Raw genomic sequence first — 10610 nt, forward strand, 5'->3', positions numbered from 1 at the left:
ATGTCTGGCTGGCTATCTGGATAGACACAGTTTGATAAAATCTTGGCATGAAGCAGTTTGCAGAGCAGACAGACAAAATATGCTCCCTTTCCTTCAAAATGTCCTTAAAATCTCATCTTTATTAAACATTAGTCAAACGTCCAAAAGCGCCAGCACTCTAAACAAGAACAATAAGACACCAACTAAAAAGTCACTAGACTTTAAATTATCTTCCTTAATATTGAGAATAATTTGGGCAATTGCCCAGCTCTTCCAGTTGTATTTTGCGAGGCATCATAAATAAGAGCATTTGCGGAGAATGTGCAGACTTAGCTGTAGCCGAGAACTTTCTGATGGCAAATGCTGGCTTTCAGCCAAGGGCAAAGCAAGAATGAGTCCCTGAAGCAGACTTTTTCCCCTGGAGATAATAGCATTTATAGTTTCTAGATTTGTTTGCATTGTTAACATAATTTATAAAATGATTAGAACAAGGAAGCTAGTCTGTTTCATTTGTTCCCAGTTGTAAGTCAGAGATTTGTGTTCTAAACCATGACTGTGTGATAAACTTACACGTCCTCTAGTCTCCTTCCCATGCTTTCAGTCTGCAGGTATCTGATCAGATCCCAGTCTCTAAAGAAGATGAGGGAGGAATGTGTGATAGGAAGCTCAGCACAGAGGGCAGACTGAGAGGTGTTTGGTGTGGGAGGGCCTTCTGTCTATGTGTTGCTTTTATTGGTTAATGAATAAAGAAACTGGCTTGGCCTAATAGGGTAGAGTAGAGCTAGGCAGGGAAAACTAAATTGAATGCTGAGAGAAAGAAGGTGGAGTCAGAGAGAAAGATGTAAGCTGCGAGCTGGAATCTTGCTGTTAGACCACAAGCCTCATGGTAGAATAAAAATGAATGGAAATGGGTTTGTTCTAGATGTAAGAGCTAGCTAGAAATACACTTAAGTGATTGGTCAAGCAGTGATTTAATTAATACAGTTTCTTTGTGGTTATTTCAGGGCTGAGCAACCAGGAACAAACAAGTGGCCTCCAACTCCAGATGTCAGAAGGAAGAGTGAGTGCATAGGAAACTCAGCACAGAGGGCAGATGAGAGATACCAGGTACCAGTAAAGAACAAGAAACCCATTCAGAGCATTTCAGAGACATCTTTGTCTTTCTTTCCCATCAGAAACAGCTTTACATTTTGTTACTAATTTTGAAATAATCACAAAATACTTGCAAATATTTCACCTATTTTTGAAAGAAGCGTCTCAACCAGGTATTTAACTTTTAAGTTCTATGGGAATTTCCCCACAAGATTTACTAAAAACAAGTTCAGTATCTCATACACCCACAACACTGCTTCAGGATATGGAAATTAGCATTGATCTGTCGCTACCAAGTCATCCTTAGCCCCATTCAGCTTTCACCAGTATTGCTGACGCTGCTGTTTCAATCAATGACTCAGCACCTAAGAGTGTGTTGTATGTGGGTGTCATTCATCTTTAATCTCCCGGTCTGGAATTGTTCCATATTCATCCATTGACTTTAGCAATCCTGATGCTTTTGAAGATTTGGACTACATAATTCGTAGTAACTGTTAATGTGCTTCCTTTTCATGCAACTTCATTTAATTCAGGATGTCCAAAGGCAAGAGCCTTCAAGAGAAGGATGGGCACAAACCCTTTTACCTTTATAAATATGATATACTTATAATATTTAATGGATTACAGAGCAGTATATCAATCCCAGTTTCTGTGTATGAGAGTCACTACCAACCTTTAATACTAACACAAATAAACAAACAAGAACAAAAGAGTTTCAGTCTCATCAAAGAACTAATGTCACCAGGTTAACTGAAAGCCCCACACCGGAGAGTTTGGCAAGTCGAGGTAATCCCAGCCTACCGTGAGCAGAAGGTGCCGGTGCACGCAATCCTAGTCCATACGGATACTTAAGAAGAGGAGGGCTCATCGGAACTAAGAGAACTGTGTAGAGAGGATGATAGAGAATACGACTGCGCACTTGAAAACCAGATAGGAGGAGTTTCTCTGAAGACATACATTTCTAAACTGAGAGCACATACTTCTTGAGAAAGTCTAGAAGGTGTTTAAGCCTGTGTCAATTACAAAGTTTCAATAAACGGCTACTTGCTTTCCCTATCACAAATCTCTAGGCTCAGCTGTCTCACTGGTAACAACTACCAAAAAAAGAATAAAGATTCCAATTTTCCACAATATCTTGCTTTGGTAATAAAATAAAACTCTATATTTGTATAAATATGACTATCTTACATGTTTAAAATACGAAGGTGACTGCGGCCGGGAAGCAGGTAGGCTAAGTGCAGATCCTCACCTCCTCCTTCTCTCTTCCAAATCCCACTCCCCAGTCTCATCCCCAGCTCTGTAGCCCATTGCCTGCTGTGGCCTCTCCTCACACTGTGCCCCATTGCCTGCTGTGGCCTCTCCTCACACTGTGCCCCATTGCCTGGAGCCTACGCAGATTCTCGTGGAAACCGTGTTTTCTTCCCTCTTGTGGACAGACACCCTCACCACCATCACCCTGCCAATGCCCTTTCCTAAGGGTAAGCTCTCAATACCTAGAAACACAATTTACTCAGAACAAATAGTGACCACCTAGCAAGACACCAGAAGCATTTCCTACCAGGGAATACACAGACAGGCAATGACCCTCTAAAGAACAAAAGAGAGAAATGGAAACCAAATAGCAAGAGACCCACACAGCAAAGACAAGACCAGATACCTACACTGAGAATTACAGTCATCCGAATGCCTATATGCCAGTGTAAATACACTATCAATAACAACAAGGAGAATATGTCTCTATTAGAATCTGGAAATGTTACTATGTTAGGCCCCGAGAATTGCAACATAGCTGAATCACAGGACTAAGACCTCAAAACAGCCTTCACAACTATGGTAGAGGTTTTAAAGAGGACTCTAACAAATCCTAAAAGAAATCCAAGGAAACAAAAACAAATTGTGGAAGGAAATGAATAAAACAGTGTAGGAGCTGAAAATAGAATCAACAAAGAAAACCAAAACCAAGGGAAACCAGGAAATAAAAAAAAATTTAGAAAGTCAAACAGGAACCTCTGAGACTCAAACAGAGTTAAAGAGATGAGAATCTCAGGCATTGAAGTCATGATAGAAGAAAGGTAAACATCAAACCAAGAAAATATTAATTCTAAAACTACCTTGAAATATAACATCCAACAAATCTGAGACACTATGAAAAAATAAATCTAAAAAATATTAGGAATATATGAAGGAGAAGAAACACAGGTCAAAGGGACATAAACTATTTTCAACAAAAGCATTGAAGAGAATATTCCTAACCTAGAAAAGGAGTTGCCTATTAAGCTACAAGAAGCATACAGAATGCCAAGCAGACTGGACCAAAAAAGAAGTTCCCCTCAGCACTTAGTAATCAAAATACTAAACATAAAAAACACAGAGATTAAAAGCAGAAAATAAAAAAGTTCAAGTAATGAATAAAGACAGACCCATCAGAATAACACTCGATCTCTCAATGGAGACTCTGAAAGCCAGATGGATCTGCACAGATATTCTATAGTCTGTAGGAGAACACAGATGCCAGGCCAGACATCTTTACCCAGCAAAACTGTCAAGCACAATAGATGGAGAGAATAAGACATTCTGTGATAAAAACAAAATTTAAGCAATATCTATCTACAAATTCACCCATTCAAAGTTTGCTAGAAGATTTAGGCACATCTAAGAAAACACAAAGAATAAATAATTCCAGAACATTCAGAAGAAAGACGGGAAACATACATAGCACCACAACAGAATAACAGGAATCAGCAAATACTTCTTGGTTATCTCTCAACATAAATGGCCCCAGTGGTTCCCAATAAAAAGCCACAGACTAACAGAATGGATGTGAAAACAAGATTCATATTTCTGATACATCCAAAAAACACACCTTAACATCAATGATAAACATTGCCTCAGGGAGAAGGGATTAAAAATAAATATTCCAAGCAAATAGATCTAAGAAGCAAACTGGTGAATGATATTCTGCTGTACCCACACTCATAAGGAGTAGGTGACAGGAAATATCAAACTCAGGACTGAAAATAAAACAAAAACAAACAAACAAAACCAAAGAAAATAAAATAAAGAATCAATAAAACAAAGACTTGATTCTTTGATGAAAGTCAGTAAGATTGATACATCTTTATCCTTATTTATAAAAAGGTAGAGAGAGAAGATCCAAATTAGCAAAATTAGGGATGGAAAGAAGGTCAAAGCAACACACAACGAGGGAATCTAGAGGATCTACTTTAAAAATCTATACTTCACTAAATTGGAAAGTCTAAGATAAATAAATAATTTTCTTGACATATATCACCTATAAAAGTCTAATAAGGATCAGATAAGCAATTTAAATGCACCCATCACCCCAAGTAAAATAGAAATAGTAATTGGCCGTAAAAGAAGCCCAGGGCCCAGTGGTTGTAGAGCATAGTTCTAGCAGACTCTTGAAGAAGAGTTAATTCCAATACTTCTCAAATAATTAATAGAGAATGAATATTGCCCAATTCATTTTAAGGGACCATATTTATCCTGATACCCAAACCACACAAAAACCCAACAAAGAAACTTAATTACAAATAATTTCCCCTGTGAACATAGGTGCAAAAACTCAATAAAATCCTTGCAAGCTTTCTCCAGGAACACATCACATAGTCTTCATTCCAAAGATACAGGGATGGTTCAACATGTACAAGCAGATAAATTTAATCCACCACATAAACAGAATAAAAGACATGAGATGCAGAAAAGGTCTTTGACAAACTCCAACACTCCTTCATGACAAAACTTCCGCAGACATTAGGGAGACAAGGAACACAACCTGAACATAATAAAAGCCGTTTACAGCAAGCCCACATCCAACATCAACTTCACAGAAACTCAAAGCCATTCCACCAAAATCAGGAACAAGACAAGGTTGTCCACTCTCTCCATATCTACTTGGTACAGTACCATCAAGGGCTGGAGGATAACCAAGAGCAATATATCATTCTGCAAAATGGCAAAAATTCCTAGAAAGTCCATAAGGATTCTGATATCTAGCACTGAATGGAGTCATTTGAAAATTACTTCATATGTAAGTTATAAATGTATAAATGCTGTGTTACCTATGGTATGAATATTGGGTGTTTGTTTCACTTTTATCGTTGGAGAATTTTACATATGAACATGGAATACTTAGGTAAACCCACCTTCTATTCCCTTCACTCTAATTTCTTCGCTACACCCCAGCACTTTTGTTTCCCAACTTCATATACTTTCTCTATTTCTCTAATGTGCTGGACCCCCTTAGCACCTCTTTCTGTTTACGGGTGGAGGACTATCTACTGTATCATGAACTGTATCATGGGCTGCTTCTTTGATGGAAACTTACTTTTCCTTGATGATAGCTTCTTAGTTAGGGGTGAGACTTTATGAGTTTCTCCCCTATCCAGACTAGAATGTTGACTAGATATTATGCAAATCTAATGCATGCAGTCAAAGTTCATGTACTCTGAGTTGAGCTGTGCACACGGCACTATCATGTCCAGCAAGCACTGTCTCACCCTCTTTCTGGAGCTTATAGCTTTTGTACCTCTTCTTCTATGATCATCCCTGAGTCGCGGGTAAAGAAGGCATAACACAAATGTTCCATTTAGAGATAAACACTCCACTGCCTCTTATTCTCTACACTTGATCAATTACGAGTCTCAGGACTAATTACCATCTACCAGAAAAAGAAGTTTCTCTGATGAGGGTTGAAAGAAGCATAATGTGTGGGTATAAAATAAGACTTTAGAGAGCAGTTTAGTACTTCATACATTTAGCAGAATAGTAGTATAGGTTTTCAGCCTGGCGGTGGCAGCACGGTGCACGGCTTTAATCCCAGCAATCCAGAGGCAGAGGCAGGTGAATCTCAGTGAGTTCAAGGCCAGCCTGGTCTACAGAGTGATTTCCAGAAGAGCTAAAGCTGTTACACAGAGAAAAGTTATAGGTTCTCTCCTTGGGAACATGACCTAGCTGGTTAAGGCGGTTTGGCCCAGTAAATTTGTACAAGGATTGAGTTCTGTCTTATGGAGTCAGCTTTAAATCCAATCATAACATAATCATTTACTTTCATAAGTTCCTGCTACTGCACCAGTGTGCAGCTATTGCCAGGCTGGTTGGTGTTATGACACACAGGGGTTACACCTAGGTAAGAGTGTTGATAAACTTTCCTCTCCCCGAATATTACAAATAGAACCTGTAACACTATGAATGCTAGCCAGTAAGGATGGAGCTCCCGGTAGACACCAACTTGATTTCTCCGTGTTCTAGGATTCAAGTATGTGGTGTCTTCAACCAAATGGTCGCACCATCCAGGGCTGGAGTGTAACCCACACTCCACACACAGGAGCCTGTGATGTTTGCATGGTCTATAGGGTGACAACAATCAACAATTCAAAAAGACACAGCCAATACCTGGCACCAAGTTCATTCCTTTTAAACTAGACACACACACACACACACAGAGGGGTCGGGGGAGCTTCTACAGTAGTAGGTTTCCATATGTCATTTTCAAAGAACTTTAGAATTAATTATTCTTTTCAATATCCCTCAATACCCTGCTCTCCGCCTCACCACCCCATTGAACCCTTACTATTCCCATTTTCTCCTCCACCCACGTTTTCCCCGCCTTCCCTGGACATCCTCCCACCACCTCTTAGGTCCCTGCCCTCTGGAGTACTCCAGTGTAAACACTCAATTCAAAGAGCTAAGTCTAGCATCTACACATGCGAGAAAGCAGGAGGTATTTATCCCCTGGGGTCTGGACTATTTGACGGGCAATGATTATGCCCAGCTTCATCATATTGATCAGTGAGTTTCATTTATCTTTGAAGCCGAATCATATACCATTGTGTAAATGTACCGGATTATCATGATCCATTCATTAGCCGATGGACAGATGTCTAGGCTGTTCTCAGTTACGGCTACTGTAGATAGATCAGCAGTTGCCTAGATGTGTAGCTCGCCCTGAAGGAGGATATGAAGCGCTCTGAGTGCTCTGTGGAAATGCCGCCAGTGCTAGAGTTGCAGCGTGGGAGAGACAGTGAACGTGGCTCCGTTCCCTGCACCCCTACCAGCCTTTGGTGTCATTTGTGTCTGCTTTTTATGTTAGCTGTTTTGATTAAATAAGATAAAATATCAAATTAATTTTAATTTTATTTCCCTGGTGGCTGTGAATGTTGAACTTCTAAAAGAAGGTTTTTTTTAAAAAAAAAAAGTGTGGGGGGGGACTTGTGTGTGCCTGCATTTATGTGTATATGCCACATGCCTTTATCTGGGGACAGGAGAGTGTCAGGTTTCCTGAACTGGGGGTTACAGGCAGTTGTGAGCTGCCCAACACAGACCCTGAAAACTTTACCCAGGTCTTCTGAGAGAACAGTGAGTCCTCTCAACACTGGCCCATCTCTCCAGCCCCTGAACATTTTAAAAATGTTTCTCAGTCATTTGAATTTCTTCCTTTGAGAATTCTGTTTAGTTTGTTGCCACAGTTTTTAACTGGTTATTTACTTTCTTAGTTCTTTGTATATTGTAGAAACTGTTTGTTAGATGGCAAAGATTTTTCCCATCCTGTAAGTTGTACCTTTTCTTGCATGATGGTGTCTTTTGCTGTAAACAGTTTTTTTTTTTCCTTTCTTGAGGTCTGTCCCATTCATTCATAGTTGGTCTTAACACCCATGAAATGGGGCTTATTAGAAGAATACTTTTATGTACCTATAAGCTTAAATGTATTTTCTACTTTCTCCTGCAATGGATTCAGCTCTTGTATGATATTTTAATATTTTCCCAATACCTTTAGCATAATTTTAGATAAATTTGACACTAACAGTCCCATTGGGGGATAAAACATTTCATTGGTCTGGCAAGATAGTTAAACAAGGAAGGGCACGTGCTGTGCACACCTGACCATTCCCACAACCCATGCTGCCCTCTGACCTCTACAACTGCAGTGCGTCATGACCAAGCCCACACTCACACACATATCATACACACACACAAGCACACACATTCACCCCCCATGCAAACTGTAGAAGGAGCAGCGGGCCACGTTCCGACCGCCCAGCTCCCGGCTAGCTTTACCCAAAATAATTACACGGAAACTGTATTCATTTTAAACACTGCTTAGCCCATTAGTTTCAGCCTCTTATTGGATAACTCTCACATCTTGATTAACCCATTTCTAATAATCTGTGTAGCACCACGAGGTGGCGGCTTACCAGGAAGGATCTTAATCTGCGTCCATCTTGGAGAGGAGAGCTATAGCGCTTGCCTCACTGCCTTCTTCCACCCAGCATTCTGTTCTGTTTACTCCGCCTACCTAATTTTCTGTCCTATCAAAGGGCCAAGGCAGTTTCTTTATTAACCAATGAAAGTAACACATAGACAAATAACCCTCCTCCATCACAAACAATGAATATTGTTGCTTAATCTAAAGACACAATTATTCTATTGCTAACATGTTCAACTGATTTCCAATTTCACGGTGATTTTAAGAATAATTAGTGATCATTTATTTAAATAAACATATTGCATTTATAGAAGAATTTAGAAATCAGAATGAGTCTTTAAAATATTGTGTTTTTATTAATAAATATATCTTGACCTCACTTGATTCTGTTTTTTTCTCTCCATTTGACAAATACTAGTTTTCCCTGAGGAAAAAAAAAATCATTTTCCGTAGTCTTTTAAGTAGTTTTTTTCTATTAAAATATGGCTTGAGATAATCTTGAAAAGAGTTATTTAAATGGATGCTTTGCTTCTTTTCAATAATTGCTTTCATAAACTGTCCCTGAAAACCAGATCGTGCTATGGAGCTGCCACTCAGGATAAAATGCTTTAATCCTTAGCCTTCATAAGCACCAGCACTCGCCACGGTTCTGTTCGCTCCTCAGACGTCATCTGCATCCAAACATACTGAACTTCATGAAACTAAGATGGGAAAATCCGTGTCCCGGTTCTTTAGAGCCCACGTTTACAGTAATTCCATTGCCCCACACGGAGAAGAAATGAGGTGCGGAGACAGAGGAGCAGACGGGGAAGCTACTCTGAAAGGAAAAAGTTACTTGGTGTGAAGCTTGTTAATTTTCCGTTTTCTTTTGGTAAAAAGAAAAACTCGAAGTGTGTATGACGCATGGGATTTCAGGGTGCCCTCTTACTACCTGTATCTCTCCCTGGGTAGAATCCTGTCAGATAATACTGTAAGCTAAATGACTTATTATTTTAAACATCAGAAAATATAAACCCAAAGCTAGTCTAACTTCCCGAAATCACTTCCCACACTGAGTTAAGACAACCTGAGACTTGAAATCATCCCAGCCTGACTCTGGATCTCAGGCTTTTGCTGAATACGTCGTGATTTCTGGAAATCAGAGTTAAAAAGCAGGACGGATACCAGAGATGGACTCCAGGGGCCAGAGCAATGATCAAAAACCAGAAACGCTATTCTTGAGTATGAGAAATTTCCCAACTCCATCCAGCAATTTCACCAGTAAGGATGCTCTGTGGTTGGTACCAACAACACAACCGGGTGTTTCACAGTCTCCATGCCCAACTGTGCAACTTTCTACGCATGTGGGATATTTGTCTTTGTGTGTGTGTGTGTGTGTGTGTGTGTGTGAATGTGTGTTGTGCATCTGAATGTGTACGTGTGTCCACGCATGCGTGTGTGTGTGTGTGTGTGTACGCGCGCGCCTTTGTGTGCATGTGTGTTGTGCATCTGAATGTGTATGTGTGTGCACGCATGCGCGTGTGTGTGTGTGCATGCATGTGCAGGCATTCTTAGCAAACTGAAAATCAAAGTAAACAAAGGTTTAATGACAAAAACTCTGTATGAACCAATCTGATAGGTGTGTTCTGTCCATTTCTACTCCGTGTCCCATGTTATTTATTTTTGTCTTGTCCTTGGATCAACAATTTTCCTATGGATCCCCCCTACAGACATACACACAGATTGAAAACAGTGCCTGGAACCAAAAGTCGGCAGAGAATTAGAGGCGGGGTCCCTGCAGGTGCTCCTAATTATGCTTCCTCATTGCACCTTATAAATAATCAGGAATCGTATCTGACACCATATACAGAACTGATCCTGGGACATCTCCGCAGGGACCACGGTTTTTGCTACTAACAACATCCCACTTAGGACTTAGCTGCAGCCCTTTACAAAACTGGAGCTGCAGCCCTGATTCTATTCTCCCTAGAATGAATTGTAGCTGCACCCTGCTGCTTTGCACGTCTGGTTCCCTCTGCAGGTGCTTCTAATTAAACCTTACATGCTATGTCTTAGCTTCAAGACTCTAAGAGGCCAGGTATCTGGCATACACAGCAGGAGCAAAGCAACAAAAACCCACTGCTTTGCCAAGGTCCACATTTAGCTCCCTAAACCGACTGCTTTGTCCTGTATGGGTTATGACCAATTCAGCAAGCTATACAGCAGCCACCTTCACGTGGCTAGGATGCAGAATTACCTTACGGTGTGTTCCAAGAGTCTACAAGCATTCCTCATATACACATCAAAAGGTTCGTTCATAATTTGGCTTGGAGTT

Source organism: Myodes glareolus, chromosome 11 (assembly GCF_982192425.1).
Source record: "Myodes glareolus chromosome 11, mMyoGla1.1, whole genome shotgun sequence".
Classification (NCBI taxonomy): domain Eukaryota; kingdom Metazoa; phylum Chordata; class Mammalia; order Rodentia; family Cricetidae; genus Myodes; species Myodes glareolus.